The 16,467-nt window shown below is 45.9% G+C and overlaps 1 pseudogene; it reads right to left on the reverse strand.

Moving 5' to 3' along the window:
• Window positions 1-14,855: 14,855 nt before the first annotated feature.
• On the reverse strand, window positions 14,856-14,974 carry LOC146066020 (5S ribosomal RNA; annotated as a pseudogene).
• Window positions 14,975-16,467: the final 1,493 nt, after the last annotated feature.

Raw genomic sequence — 16,467 nt, forward strand, 5'->3', positions numbered from 1 at the left:
AAGGTATAGCCATTCAATTGGCTGTTCACCTTAAAAAAAATTAATCTGCAACTAAAATTGGTGCTTGAAGCTAGAAGAGATGATCTGGAGGCTCTACATAAACATTCTCACTCTGATTTCAGTCTCTTAAACAATTTACTTATAGCAATGGGTTAATCGCTTTGCGAAAGGTTCACAAAAAAAATATTTTAATTAAACCAAAAGTTTTATGTACATGGCAGTAAGGTTCATAAAATGGTGGTGCAGGAGATAATGGTTTAGATGTGGTCAATGAGGTGGTGGCACCAGGTTTGATGACATTTGGTGCAGCCAAGACAAAAAAGAAGTGGGGCTTCTCATAAAGAGGATGTGACCTCATAGGAGCCATGCAGTCCTCAGTACAGGGGGGATTTCTCCACGGAGGAAGTTGCTGCAGAGGAGTTGACAACACCCGAGAGTGGCCCGCACTCCCTTTGTGATCCCATCTTGTGAATGTCTTTGATAACTTTTATTCTTATCTTTAAACTAATGACTACTAATACTTTAGGTTCAACCGGTTGTGGTTGAAAACTGCAAGGTCTCATTATATTATGAGATCTGTAAACTGGACTGGGATCAGTTAAATACCAGACTGGAATTAGGTTTGCTGGTTACCAGGCTGAGACCAGCTATGATGGATGATGGGCTGGGATTAGATATGCTGGATGCCAGGTTTGGAATTAGTCTGCATGAAATTATCTCAATATTTAAATTTGAGTTCCCCAAATTTGTATAACTCAGTGTACAGTACTCATACTAGGTTTTGGGTAAACACTATAGCACTTGTGTAGTTTCACGGCGCCAGCATGGCGCCGTGCTACTTCCGGGTGTACGCTCGCCACAAAATATGTCCAAAAAAGTAACTTAACTCCATGCCAACATGGATAGTTAATACCTCCACTATCCATGTTGGCATGGAGTTGATTTTAAATAGCATGGCGAGCGTAGCGAGCCACCGAGCCCGCAGCGTGGGCAAGCGAAGCGAGCCCCGCAAGGGGATTCAGACGCACGGCGCCATGCTGGCGCCGTGAAACTACACAAGTACCAACACTTTTTAGGTTACCGGTATTTCTGCTGGTTGATTTTATGTGCAATATTTGAATATCATCATTTAAAAAATATAAATTGTTTTGGAGCTTTACAAATCAGTATAACATAAACACTGTGTGTATGACTGTCAATACACAGTACAGTAAAAAATTTTTTTGCAAATACAGTAATAAAACATGACAATATTACTGTGTAATAGTATTCTGTCTAAGGCATCAATAGATATATAGAAAAACATACCATGAGGAAACATAAGAGAGGTCCAAGACAGTGCCACACATTAACTTCACAGAAAACACTGCCATGTTTAGGTGAAAGGAGCTCCGAATCAGGCAGTATTTAATTAAATCAGGGGATCTTGTGCACACACCCGAGTTTTGCTCCATGGTGTATATCTAATACAGTTCCCAATCTTTTATTTCAGTGTTAGGGTTTCTATGTAACTCTCATAAGCGTCAAAATAAAATTTCGGTAAATTTTTATTTTTTGCGGTGAGGCTTCAAGCCACTCCATTCTAAAAATGTGGAATACTTTGTGGAGAGCGGAGGAGCTGTAGAGTGCAACCAAAACTGAAGAATACATTTCTTAGCAGCTGCAGACAGAATGATCAGTAATTTCCTAAGTCCTTGTTGTACTCGAGTCCACTCTGGCATAATGCCAAACATTGCCCGTTCAGAAGTTAAGGGAAAACTGTAAACTAAATGTTGAGTAGCATATTTCTATACTTATTCGAACCCCAAACCCCCGGGATTATTGGACATTCCCACAAGCAATGGTACAACTCCTCCCTTTGTGAACCACATGGAAGATGGTCCTCAATCAGTGCCATCAAATAACACTGGTGTGTAAAATGCGTTCGGTACATTACATTCAAAAACAATTCAGTATAAGAAGAGGCAGGGACCAGATTAACAGAAAGTTCAAAAGACTTCAGTAATTCTTTGGTAAGCAAGGATGGGAAGTGGTCTCTCCATTGTACCAACCCAGATTTTAAGTCATCATATTGAAGGGGAGTGTGAAGCATAGAATAGTGTACCGAAATTGCTTTGAATAAAGAGTTCTCCCATAGTAACTAACGGGTTTGTGTAATCACGGGGGGAAAGCATCCTCGAAAAACCATCTACATAACGCTGAGTTTAGCGGTATGCTAAAGGATAGGGTTGTAAGATTGAGAATTTATCTAGAGACTGAGCAAAAGTAAGTAGTTTACTTGTATCACTATCGATAAAATGTCCCACATGTCCCACATGTGTTGTGCCCATAATGTGAAAGGATAGTTTGCATTTCATCTTGAAAGTTTGGGTTAGAGACAAATTAAAGAAAAAGAAACACATACGGGTTTAGTACCTGACTGTGACGCAATACATGCCAAGGGGTAGACATTAATAATGGATTAGCTCGGATTTGGGTGGGTATTTCTTCATCATGTAAATGAAGAAACATAATTAAATTAATACAGTACCATTCAAAATGGCGGACTTAGATTAGAATGCACCCCCCTAGTCGCTGCTCACGTGTGTAGTAGGAGACAGTGACCCTCCTAAGCATACCCTGGTATCACCCTGAAGGACCGCACGGAAGTGCCCACCGTCTTCTACATACAGCCGCAATCCACTTATTAAACAAGCGCCTGCAGACTTTTGGAGCCAGACACGGAGGACCTGTTTCACCGATTACAGGTCAGTGAGGCTTGCTCCCCGCATCATCCCCAGCTGAGGCTCGCTACACACAGCTAGAGCTGGAGTGGGTTGAAGCGAGCCCACCTTGAAAATCTTCCTCCTAGGCTGCCACAGTGTTTTATGCGTGATATATACATCCAAAGGAACTCTTGCGGCCAAACATTATTGTGCATTAGTCCCCAGGGTGAATACACATCCAACAGATAAATCAAGGTGATGACAAAGAGAATCTGTCATATACATACCTCTTGATAGGAAATTTAAAGGACTACCACCTGCTATTCATCCACTATACATACCCTGATGTACACAGGGTTTTGTTTTTATTGACTCTACATAGGGAAGGTCTAGATCCTATTAAATAACCCAAAATATTCGAGTGACCCTGAGCCGGGTATTTTCATCAATCATTGTGATATTGTGATTTGTTGTGAGCTTTCTGTCCATTTATCATAATTGTATTTTTTAATTAGACAGAGTATTAATTTTAATTGATTATTGCTTACCATTTTTTACTCTAGTTAATAAATTGTAATAACTTTTTTCAAGATGTGTGGCGCTCTCTAAATATCTTCTATCAATTAAGCATATTTTTGCAATAACCTAAATTTATAGATAATTCATTCTCGCTTAACTTATGAGATGGTAGGAGGTAGGTACCCCAACGCGTTTCGTCGATGTGACTTCATCAAGGGGTAAAGGGCAAATGAATTCAGACCCATATTTATACCTGTATGCCTGTCAGGGTAATCTATGACATCACTTCCTGTTACTTAATTGATTATAAGTGGCTATACGTGTCTTAGCATGGAGTATGGACTAAACATGCACTGTGCGGTATACTAAGGCAACTGGTAGGCAAGGTTGCTACATTTAAAACATTTTTAGGTTGCTAGAAACATTTCAAATTAAACTTTGTTCGTGGATCGCGGCACTTCTGCCACGTTTCCGGTATCCCTATAGCGCTAATGCGCATGCCCGGCTCCTTAGTGTCTCAGGGATGTGATGACCTTCTCCGCTAGCGCGCATGCGCCGGGGGACTGTAGGACTGACGGAGTTTCTTATTCTTCTCTGCACAGCTCTTGCGGATGTGTCCATAGTAGCGGGTGCCGGCGGCCATTTTCTTGGAGCTTTTTTCGTAGGATATCTATTGTAATGTGACTTGTGGCCATCTCATTGTAGATTAACGTGCCATAGGAATTCCATATAAAGAGACATAAAAGTAACTTACCGATCAGGGCTGTATTATTTTAGATTACTGCTAGAACAATTTAATATTCCGAATATTTAGGTGTTTAGCGGTGGTTTACAAGTGATACTAATATAAATATAAATAGTGCCACTGTTAGGAATAGGTGAAACATTTAATTAATGGTGCACAAGATTATGTGTTGCACCGTGGACGTGACCCAGCTATATAATTCCTGCTGGGAATCATAGTGAATGGTGTATATATATATATATATATATATATATATATATATATATATATATATATATATATATATAGCAAGCGACTGGAACAGAGGCGGCACTCGGCGGGCTTTGTAAAGAAAAACTTTTTTTTCACAGCAAACTGTGTATCTCCAACGTTTCGGAGCAAACGTGCTCCTTTTTCAAGGTGTACAAAAATAAGCAGTAAACTCATACCTTAAATACCTCACCCGTGTGTGCTAGGAAAGTCTCGTCCCCGGGGCCGGAGCCGGCGTCTGACGTCATTTCCGGCCAGCGCGGTGTACATTCGCGCTTCCGTGTGTCTTGTTGCTAGGTGACCAATGCGGTTAGGCTAGTATCTGCCGTTGCCTAGGTTACCGCTGTCAGAGGACGCGCCGGTCCCGTGGACGGGAGAAACTGTGTGAACAAATGGGAAAAACACGTAAGAATGTATTTAGTGAATGATAAAAACATACAAAAAGACGACTGCCCAACTGGGCAGATGATTAAAGTGCATGTGCCAGTGAGAGAATTGCCTTAAGAATTACAAATTAAAAATTAAAAGGACTGCCAAACATTAATCCCGCCTTAAGGGTCTATATTGCTTGCAAAAAACATCTGAAAGCCAAACTATAATAGACACTGATGGTCCCATATGCCCACCCTCACAGGACCCCTGCCACGGGTCCCATAATAGGTCAATGCGGGGGAGACGCTGGGGAAGAAATCGCTCATACAGTTATAACGCTATCCCGCTGCATGAAGCTGTTCTTGAGTCAATGCTGTCCATGGCTGGTACCTGAGTCCAAAGCAGAACCGAACTGGGGTATAATGGATGGCAGCTATAGGGAGGTATTGTGGAGGGGGCTGGGTAACAGGGGCTATGAGATGGTGGTATCTGACCACAGACTGGGCCTGCTGTTGATGTCCCCGTCGAGATGGAGCGAAAGTTCCTCTAAAGCGACGTTGTGCTATAACTACTAGAGGAATACATTCAGGGATTGCCTATCGTTTAGGCCTCTGGGTTTGCCCGAATTTAGCATATATATCCATCTAGCTTCACAACGTAGTAGTGCCCCTTCTCTGTCCCCACCCCGGTTTGAGGCTGGGTCGTGATCTATCACTATGCATCTGAAGTCCTTAAGTTTGTGGTTAGCTTCCACGAAGTGCCGTGCTACCGGCTGTTCCGATGTTTTTGTTAATAGGGCATTCTTGATGGTGGAACGATGTAAAGCCATTCTCTCTCGTACCGTCCTTACTGTTTTGCCCACATACTGGAGCTGGCATGGGCATGTGATCAGGTAGACCACGAAGGATGAGCGGCAATGTAGGATATGCCTGATGGTAAACGTCCTGCTGCCGTCTGCATTAGAGAAGGTGTTCCCTGTTGTCATATGTTCGCAGGTGGTACACTTTACACAGCGGTAGCAGCCAGGCTGCCGAGACAGAAAGTTTTGAGTGACCTCTGCCTTGTTAAAGTTAGAAATATCTGAATGGACCAAATGGTCCCTGAGGTTCTTTCCTCTATTATAGCAGACCATGGGACGTGTCTTCTTAAAGCAACGGAGATCTTTGTCCGTGGACACTATGGGCCAAAGTGCCCTTGTGGCTAGTGGAATCACTGGGCTGCTGGTGTTATACCTAGAAACCCAGGGGATTATGTTGGTCTTTTCTTTAATTTTAGATGATAATAGCTCCTTCCTCGGAATGCATAGGACCTCCTGTTTCTGAGCCTCCAAGTCCTTGGGGTTGTAACCCCTGGCAACAAACTTTGCTACCATCTGGTCAAGTTCTGCCGGGAGCTTAGCTGGTTCGCTGGTGATTCTAGCTACCCGTATCATTTGGGATCGTGGCAGGCCCTTTATTAGCGACCTCGGGTGGTGGCTGTTTGCCCTTAGCAGGGTGTTTTTGTCAGTTGGTTTACTAAAGATGTTAGTAACCAGATGATCCTCATTTATGGTAACCTCCACATCCAGGTAGTTAACTGTGCGATCAGAGTATTGGTGGGTTATTCTGATCGGAGAGTCTCTGGTGTTGATCTTATCGAACAATGCCATCAAGGCCTCCTCCCCACCCGTCCAGAGGAGGAAGAGGTCGTCAATGTAACGGGTATAAAGGAGGACCTTGGCCGCTGTGTCAGCATCATTGAAGAACATGGCCCTCTCCTCGTGGAACATAAAGATGTTCGCGAAGGAGGGTGACACGTTACTCCCCATTGAACAGCCGTTCAGTTGCTGGTAGAAGCCGTTGTCAAACAGGAAGTAGTTTCTCTTCAAGGTGAGGGACAATAGTTGTATAAATAGGTCGATGTTTAACCCGCCATAATTTTCTTTGACTAGAAAGTCCCGTGTCACCTCCAGTCCCCTATCCTGGGGGATACTGGTGTAGAGACTACATATGTCAATGACACACAGGATCATGCCTTTAGGTACTGTCCCTATCTCGCCGAGTTTTAGCAAGAAGCTGGTAGTGTCCTTGATAAAGCCTTCCTGTTTGAGGATCAGGGGCTGTAGGATGGAGTCCAAAAACTGGGAGACTGGTTGATAAATGCCATCCTGGGCCGAAATTATCGGTCTGCCCGGCGGTGCTGTCAGATTCTTATGTATTTTGGGTACCGTGAAAAACAACGGTACCCTCGGATGCTGCTGTGTAAGCGCCTTCCTAAGTTGGTCGGAGATGGTCCCTTCATTGACCGCCGCTTCTAAAATTCCATCCAGTTCGAACTTGTATGCTGTTGTCGGGTTGCTGTCAAGTTTCACGTATGTGCTGGTGTCTCCCAGCTGCTGTAGGATCTCAGTTCTGTAATAATCAAGGTCCAGGACCACGATGCCCCCGCCTTTGTCGGCGGGGCGTATGACTATGTCCTGGTACCCACTCAATTTCTTGAGGGCTGCCCACTCAGTTCTAGTGAGATTATAATGCTTCGAATTCGCCGCCTTGGTATATTTCTCGACTGATTCGTCCACTAGTCGGGTAAATGACTTGATGGACGCGTTTTGGGATGGGGGGTCAAACTGTGATGCAGATCGTTTATTAATAAAACTCTGGTGCTCAACGGGGGGTCGGAGGTCGGGTTTATTTTGAAAGAACTCACCCAGGCGTAGTTTCCTGGAGAAGCGATGAAGTTCAATTTTCCAGTTGAGTTCGTTAAAATCTGTAGTGGGGACGAAAGAGAGTCCTTTTTCAAGTACATTGGTTTCGGTGTCGGTGAGATAACGCTGCGATAGGTTATACACTAGGGATCCTGAGGGGGATTCCTTTTTGTGAACCCTCTGGTTCTGGCCTCCCCGACGGGTGGCCGACCTGCGTTTTTTGCTTTTCTTGAGCGGGAGTTGGGCCCTAAAGGGATGTCATTTACTATGGCTGCTCCCTCGGAATCCATATGCGCTGGATCCGTGTCGCTGTTGGAAGATGCCTGGGGCCCAGTGCGTGCTTCTCTACGCCTCCGCCATCCCTGTCCTGATTTGGCTTGGGGTGGACGGGATCTTTCACCTCCTCCGTTCAACCAACGATACACCTGATTGCGTTCGTAGTCCTCCTTTACTGTCTGCAGCTTATTGCGCTTAAACTTAATTAAGTCATTGCGATAACTGTCGCACTGCTGTTTGAGCCTCGCCAGCCAGTCTTGAGAATTATCTGCAGAAAGGGCATCCAGGTGTTCTGCCTCGTATTGCGTGATGTTCTCTCTGGTTTTGGTGAGCTCTTTGCCTGACTCCTCTATGACAAGTACTAGCAGATCTAGACTGCATTTATTCAAGATACTTGTCCATTTCCTACAGAAGTCCTGACTGTGACGTCCTATAGTAGGTACGTTCCTAACCCTGAAGCTCCTGGGTATAAGGCGCTCCCGATAATATTCGGATAAGGAGACTCCATGTAGGAGGAAGTCGGTCTCTCTGCGCTTGAGCCTGTAGAGGTGCTTATAGATATCTTCTGAACTCAGGTGTCCATCCATCAATGAGATGTTCTCATTGAACAGGACTCTCTCTACTTCCTCATCGGTATAACCGAACACACTGCCCCTCATCAGTTGGATGGAGCTGCATCCCGGTGTATCCTCAGTCCCCGCTTGGCTGGGTGGGATTCTGGGGGTGTCCATGGTAGAATATAGTACGGGCAAATGGTCTGTGCCGGAGTCCGGTGCTGTGCAGTGAAAGGTGACGTGTTCCCGTGAGAGTGTGAAAGCACTGCCTTGAAGGTGTAGAAGGTAGCTCAACGTCGGTGAAGGTGCCCTGGCTCAGGTGGGTCCGGTTAGGGTCCCAGATATGCAGTCTACGGAGTCAGCCCGGCACTCTAATCCAAGTAACGGCAACTGCCGCTGGTGCCTTCCCGGAAGGATCTGTAGCAAGCGACTGGAACAGAGGCGGCACTCGGCGGGCTTTGTAAAGAAAAACTTTTTATTCACAGCAAACTGTGTATCTCCAACGTTTCGGAGCAAACGTGCTCCTTTTTCAAGGTGTACAAAAATAAGCAGTAAACTCATACCTTAAATACCTCACCCGTGTGTGCTAGGAAAGTCTCGTCCCCGGGGCCGGAGCCGGCGTCTGACGTCATTTCGGGCCAGCGCGGTGTACATTCGCGCTTCCGTGTGTCTTGTTGCTAGGTGACCAATGCGGTTAGGCTAGTATCTGCCGTTGCCTAGGTTACCGCTGTCAGAGGACGCGCCGGTCCCGTGGACGGGAGAAACTGTGTGAACAAATGGGAAAAACACGTAAGAATGTATTTAGTGAATGATAAAAACATACAAAAAGACGACTGCCCAACTGGGCAGATGATTAAAGTGCATGTGCCAGTGAGAGAATTGCCTTAAGAATTACAAATTAAAAATTAAAAGGACTGCCAAACATTAATCCCGCCTTAAGGGTCTATATTGCTTGCAAAAAACGTCTGAAAGCCAAACTATAATAGACACTGATGGTCCCATATGCCCACCCTCACAGGACCCCTGCCACGGGTCCCATAATAGGTCAATGCGGGGGAGACGCTGGGGAAGAAATCGCTCATACAGTTATAACGCTATCCCGCTGCATGAAGCTGTTCTTGAGTCAATGCTGTCCATGGCTGGTACCTGAGTCCAAAGCAGAACCGAACTGGGGTATAATGGATGGCAGCTATAGGGAGGTATTTTGGAGGGGGCTGGGTAACAGGGGCTATGAGATGGTGGTATCTGACCACAGACTGGGCCTGCTGTTGATGTCCCCGTCGAGATGGAGTGAACGTTCCTCTAAAGCGACGTTGTGCTATAACTACTAGAGGAATACATTCAGGGATTGCCTATCGTTTAGGCATCTGGGTTTGCCCGAATTTAGCATATATATCCATCTAGCTTCACAACGTAGTAGTGCCCCTTCTCTGTCCCCACCCCGGTTTGAGGCTGGGACGTGATCTATCACTATGCATCTGAAGTCCTTAAGTTTGTGGTTAGCTTCCACGAAGTGCCGTGCTACCGGCTGTTCCGATGTTTTTGTTAATAGGGCATTCTTGATGGCGGAACGATGTAAAGCCATACTCTCTCGTACCGTCCTTACTGTTTTGCCCACATACTGGAGCTGGCATGGGCATGTGATCAGGTAGACCACGAAGGATGAGCGGCAATGTAGGATATGCCTGTTGGTAAACGTCCTGCTGCCGTCTGCATTAGAGAAGGTGTTCCCTGTTGTCATATGTTCGCAGGTGGTACACTTTACACAGCGGTAGCAGCCAGGCTGCCGAGACAGAAAGTTTTGAGTGACCTCTGCCTTGTTAAAGTTAGAAATATCTGAATGGACCAAATGGTCCCTGAGGTTCTTTCCTCTATTATAGCAGACCATGGGACGTGTCTTCTTAAAGCAACGGAGATCTTTGTCCGTGGACACTATGGGCCAAAGTGCCGCGCGTCCTCTGACAGCGGTAACCTAGGCAACGGCAGATACTAGCCTAACCGCATTGGTCACCTAGCAACAAGACACACGGAAGCGCGAATGTACACCGCGCTGGCCCGAAATGACGTCAGACGCCGGCTCCGGCCCCGGGGACGAGACTTTCCTAGCACACACGGGTGAGGTATTTAAGGTATGAGTTTACTGCTTATTTTTGTACACCTTGAAAAAGGAGCACGTTTGCTCCGAAACGTTGGAGATACACAGTTTGCTGTGAATAAAAAGTTTTTCTTTACAAAGCCCGCCGAGTGCCGCCTCTGTTCCAGTCGCTTGCTACAGATCCTTCCGGGAAGGCACCAGCGGCAGTTGCCGTTACTTGGATTAGAGTGCCGGGCTGACTCCGTAGACTGCATATCTGGGACCCTAACCGGACCCACCTGAGCCAGGGCACCTTCACCGACGTTGAGCTACCTTCTACACCTTCAAGGCAGTGCTTTCACACTCTCACGGGAACACGTCACCTTTCACTGCACAGCACCGGACTCCGGCACAGACCATTTGCCCGTACTATATTCTACCATGGACACCCCCAGAATCCCACCCAGCCAAGCGGGGACTGAGGATACACCGGGATGCAGCTCCATCCAACTGACGAGGGGCAGTGTGTTCGGTTATACCGATGAGGAAGTAGAGAGAGTCCTGTTCAATGAGAACATCTCATTGATGGATGGACACCTGAGTTCAGAAGATATCTATAAGCACCTCTACAGGCTCAAGCGCAGAGAGACTGACTTCCTCCTACATGGAGTTTCCTTATCCGAATATTATCGGGAGCGCCTTATACCCAGGGGCTTCAGGGTTAGGAACGTACCTACTATAGGACGTCACAGTCAGGACTTCTGTAGGAAATGGACAAGTATCTTGAATAAATGCAGTCTAGATCTGCTAGTACTTGTCATAGAGGAGTCAGGCAAAGAGCTCACCAAAACCAGAGAGAACATCACGCAATACGAGGCAGAACACCTGGATGCCCTTTCTGCAGATAATTCTCAAGACTGGCTGGCGAGGCTCAAACAGCAGTGCGACAGTTATCGCAATGACTTAATTAAGTTTAAGCGCAATAAGCTGCAGACAGTAAAGGAGGACTACGAACGCAATCAGGTGTATCGTTGGTTGAACGGAGGAGGTGAAAGATCCCATCCACCCCAAGCCAAATCAGGACAGGGATGGCGGAGGCGTAGAGAAGCACGCACTGGGCCCCAGGCATCTTCCAACAGCGACACGGATCCAGCGCATATGGATTCCGAGGGAGCAGCCATAGTAAATGACATCCCTTTAGGGCCCAACTCCCGCTCAAGAAAAGCAAAAAACGCAGGTCGGCCACCCGTCGGGGAGGCCAGAACCAGAGGGTTCACAAAAAGGAATCCCCCTCAAGATCCCTAGTGTATAACCTATCGCAGCGTTATCTCACCGACACCGAAACCAACGTACTTGAAAAAGGACTCTCTTTCGTCCCCACTACGGATTTTAATGAACTCAACTGGAAAATTAAACTTCATCACTTCTCCAGGAAACTACGCCTGGGTGAGTTCTTTCAAAATAAACCCGACCTCCGACCCCCCGTTGAGCACCAGAGTTTTATTAATAAACGATCTGCATCACAGTTTGACCCCCCATCCCAAAACGCGTCCATCAAGTCATTTACCCGACTAGTGGACGAATCAGTCGAGAAATATACCAAGGCGGCGAATTTGAAGCATTATAATCTCACTAGAACTGAGTGGGCAGCCCTCAAGAAATTGAGTGGGTACCAGGACATAGTCATACGCCCCGCCGACAAAGGCGGGGGCATCGTGGTCCTGGACCTTGATTATTACAGAACTGAGATCCTACAGCAGCTGGGAGACACCAGCACATACGTGAAACTTGACAGCAACCCGACAACAGCATACAAGTTCGAACTGGACGGAATTTTAGAAGCGGCGGTCAATGAAGGGACCATCTTCGACCAACTTAGGAAGGCGCTTACACAGCAGCATCCGAGGGTACCGTTGTTTTTCACGGTACCCAAAATACATAAGAATCTGACAGCACCGCCGGGCAGACCGATAATTTCGGCCCAGGATGGCATTTATCAACCAGTCTCCCAGTTTTTGGACTCCATCCTACAGCCCCTGATCCTCAAACAGGAAGGCTTTATCAAGGACACTACCAGCTTCTTGCTAAAACTCGGCGAGATAGGGACAGTACCTAAAGGCACGATCCTGTGTGTCATTGACATATGTAGTCTCTACACCAGTATCCCCCAGGATAGGGGACTGGAGGTGACACGGGACTTTCTAGTCAAAGAAAATTATGGCGGGTTAAACATCGACCTATTTATACAACTATTGTCCCTCACCTTGAAGAGAAACTACTTCCTGTTTGACAACGGCTTCTACCAGCAACTGAACGGCTGTTCAATGGGGAGTAACGTGTCACCCTCCTTCGCGAACATCTTTATATTCCACGAGGAGAGGGCCATGTTCTTCGATGATGCTGACACAGCGGCCAAGGTCCTCCTTTATACCCGTTACATTGACGACCTCTTCCTCCTCTGGACGGGTGGGGAGGAGGCCTTGATGGCATTGTTCGATAAGATCAACACCAGAGACTCTCCGATCAGAATAACCCACCAATACTCTGATCGCACAGTTAACTACCTGGATGTGGAGGTTACCATAAATGAGGATCATCTGGTTACTAACATCTTTAGTAAACCAACTGACAAAAACACCCTGCTAAGGGCAAACAGCCACCACCTGAGGTCGCTAATAAAGGGCCTGCCACGATCCCAAATGATACGGGTAGCTAGAATCACCAGCGAACCAGCTAAGCTCCCGGCAGAACTTGACCAGATGGTAGCAAAGTTTGTTGCCAGGGGTTACAACCCCAAGGACTTGGAGGCTCAGAAACAGGAGGTCCTATGCATTCCGAGGAAGGAGCTATTATCATCTAAAATTAAAGAAAAGACCAACATAATCCCCTGGGTTTCTAGGTATAACACCAGCAGCCCAGTGATTCCACGAGCCACAAGGGCACTTTGGCCCATAGTGTCCACGGACAAAGATCTCCGTTGCTTTAAGAAGACACGTCCCATGGTCTGCTATAATAGAGGAAAGAACCTCAGGGACCATTTGGTCCATTCAGATATTTCTAACTTTAACAAGGCAGAGGTCACTCAAAACTTTCTGTCTCGGCAGCCTGGGTGCTACCGCTGTGTAAAGTGTACCACCTGCGAACATATGACATCAGGGAACACCTTCTCTAATGCAGACGGCAGCAGGACGTTTACCATCAGGCATATCCTACATTGCCGCTCATCCTTCATGGTCTACCTGATCACATGCCCATGCCAGCTCCAGTATGTGGGCAAAACAGTAAGGACGGTACGAGAGAGAATGGCTTTACATCGTTCCGCCATCAAGAATGCCCTATTAACAAAAACATCGGAACAGCCGGTAGCACGGCACTTCGTGGAAGCTAACCACAAACTTAAGGACTTCAGATGCATAGTGATAGATCACGTCCCAGCCTCAAACCGGGGTGGGGACAGAGAAGGGGCACTACTACGTTGTGAAGCTAGATGGATATATATGCTAAATTCGGGCAAACCCAGAGGCCTAAACGATAGGCAATCCCTGAATGTATTCCTCTAGTAGTTATAGCACAACGTCGCTTTAGAGGAACTTTCGCTCCATCTCGACGGGGACATCAACAGCAGGCCCAGTCTGTGGTCAGATACCACCATCTCATAGCCCCTGTTACCCAGCCCCCTCCACAATACCTCCCTATAGCTGCCATCCATTATACCCCAGTTCGGATCTGCTTTGGACTCAGGTACCAGCCATGGACAGCATTGACTCAAGAACAGCTTCATGCAGCGGGATAGCGTTATAACTGTATGAGCGATTTCTTCCCCAGCGTCTCCCCCGCATTGACCTATTATGGGACCCGTGGCAGGGGTCCTGTGAGGGTGGGCATATGGGACCATCAGTGTCTATTATAGTTTGGCTTTCAGCCGTTTTTTGCAAGCAATATAGACCCTTAAGGCGGGATTAATGTTTGGCAGTCCTTTTAATTTTTAATTTGTAATTCTTAAGGCAATTCTCTCACTGGCACATGCACTTTAATCATCTGCCCAGTTGGGCAGTCGTCTTTTTGTATGTTTTTATCATTCACTAAATACATTCTTACGTGTTTTTCCCATTTGTTCACACAGTTTCTCCCGTCCACGGGACCGGCGCGTCCTCTGACAGCGGTAACCTAGGCAACCGCAGATACTAGCCTAACCGCATTGGTCACCTAGCAACAAGACACACGGAAGCGCGAATGTACACCGCGCTGGCCGGAAATGACGTCAGACGCCGGCTCTGGCCCCGGGGACGAGACTTTCCTAGCACACACGGGTGAGGTATTTAAGGTATGAGTTTACTGCTTATTTTTGTACACCTTGAAAAAGGAGCACGTTTGCTCCGAAACGTTGGAGATACACAGTTTGCTGTGAATAAAAAGTTTTTCTTTACAAAGCCCGCCGAGTGCCACCTCTGTTCCAGTCGCTTGCTACAGATCCTTCCGGAAAGGCACCAGCGGCAGTTGCCGTTACTTGGATTAGAGTGCCGGGCTGACTCCGTAGACTATATATATATATAAATACAGTGTATAATAAATATTTAATTAAATAGTGCTAAATAAAAAGGCAAGAGAGTGCTAAAGTGCTAGTGCGGTTTGTTGCATGAACCATACAACTCTCCGGTATTGGTAAGGCTCCCTATCGATACTACAGCACCAGGTTTTCCCAAGAGGTCTCCCATCTTGGTACTAGCCTGGCCCAACACTGCTTAGCTTCCAAGTTTGGACGAGATTGGGCATAACGAGTGTGGTTTGACTGTAGATTAATGCAGCAACACCTGGAGATTTTAATACTTTATTGGGTCCATACAATTTAATATACAGGTTTGGTGTGGATAGTGTGATAAAAAATAGAAGAATTTTGAACAAGTTTTATATAAAGAATTAGAAGTAGTAGTAGTACGTTTATTTATAAGGTGCCGCAAAGTGTCTGCAGCGCCGTACATAGCAAAAAAAAAAAAATAATGACAAGGTAACGTACAGGGTATGTTGAAAAATACAGTATAAATAGGGGTATAGCTTGTAGAAATAAAATCAGCATCAGTTCAGAAGTAGGTGTCAAAATTGTCGAGGAGACTGAAGAAGAAGGAAGGGAAGAACAGGACAGGAGGACAGGTGAGGTAAAGTGAGTACATGAGGCAGGAGGACCCTACTCATAAGCGTTAACATACTAAAAATAGGTGGGTTGACAAACGAAAAACAACAGGATAAGTAGGAACGGAGGGGAACGGAGGCAGGATAGGAGGATCAAAAGAGGTTAGGAGGAGGGATAGGCTAGTCGAAAAAAGTGGGTTTTGAGGGAGCCGGAGGATAAAAGCCGGAATGACCTTATAAAAATGAAGCTATCTCATAGTTGTCATTAAAGCCCAAAGGCTGTAGAGTGTTCAGTTCGAAAATCCAATACATTTCCCGCTGGGACAATTTGTTCGCCAGATCGCCACCTCTTGGTCCTAGTTTTACCCATTCAATGGCTTTGAAAGTCAATCCCTCAGGGTTTGCATTATGGTGGTTCTCAAAGTGTTTGTATATAGCATGGCTGTCGATTTTATTCTTTATGTTCCGGCTGTGTTCCTGGATTCTTAATTTAAGAGGTCTTTTTGTTTTGCCCACATATTTCAGATGGCAAGGGCACTCCAGAAGATAAATTACAGATGTGGTATTGCAATTCATGAAGTCTTTGATGTGGTACTCTTTAGTGTCTTTGTGTTTAGTGAATTTCTTTCTAGTGGGGTGGACGAATCTGCAGATGTTACATTTTCCACATTTGTAGGAACCCGTGCATTTCAAACCGGGGTTTGTTTGAGTGTTTTTTGACGCTAATAGACTCAGTGCTAAAATGTCTTTCAAATTCTTTTATTTCCTAAAGATCACTTCTGGGTTGGGTAGTAATATCTCCTTCAGGATAGGATCCATGAGTAATAGGTTCCAGTGTTTTATCAGGCTCTGTTTGATTTTTGGTTCATGTTGGTTAAACATGGTGATGAAGGCAATTTGTTCTTTTTTCTCCTTATTTGCGTTGTATTCCAGCAGATTTCCCCTTTTGATGTTCCTCAAGTTTGTCCATGCGTTCTGGAGGATTTGGTTAGGGTATTCTTTTTCTTCAAATGTTTTGTTGTACATCTCCAGTTGGGTTTCACATTCCTCGTCTCTGCTGCAATTTCTTTTGATGCGATTGAACTGTGAGTATGGGATGTTTTCTTTCCACTTGCACAAGTGGTTGCTCTTGAAGTGTAGGTAACTGTTTGTGTCGACTTGTT

This window comes from Crinia signifera, chromosome 3, assembly GCF_055691185.1.
Source record: "Crinia signifera chromosome 3, ASM5569118v1, whole genome shotgun sequence".
Classification (NCBI taxonomy): Eukaryota; Metazoa; Chordata; class Amphibia; order Anura; family Myobatrachidae; genus Crinia; species Crinia signifera.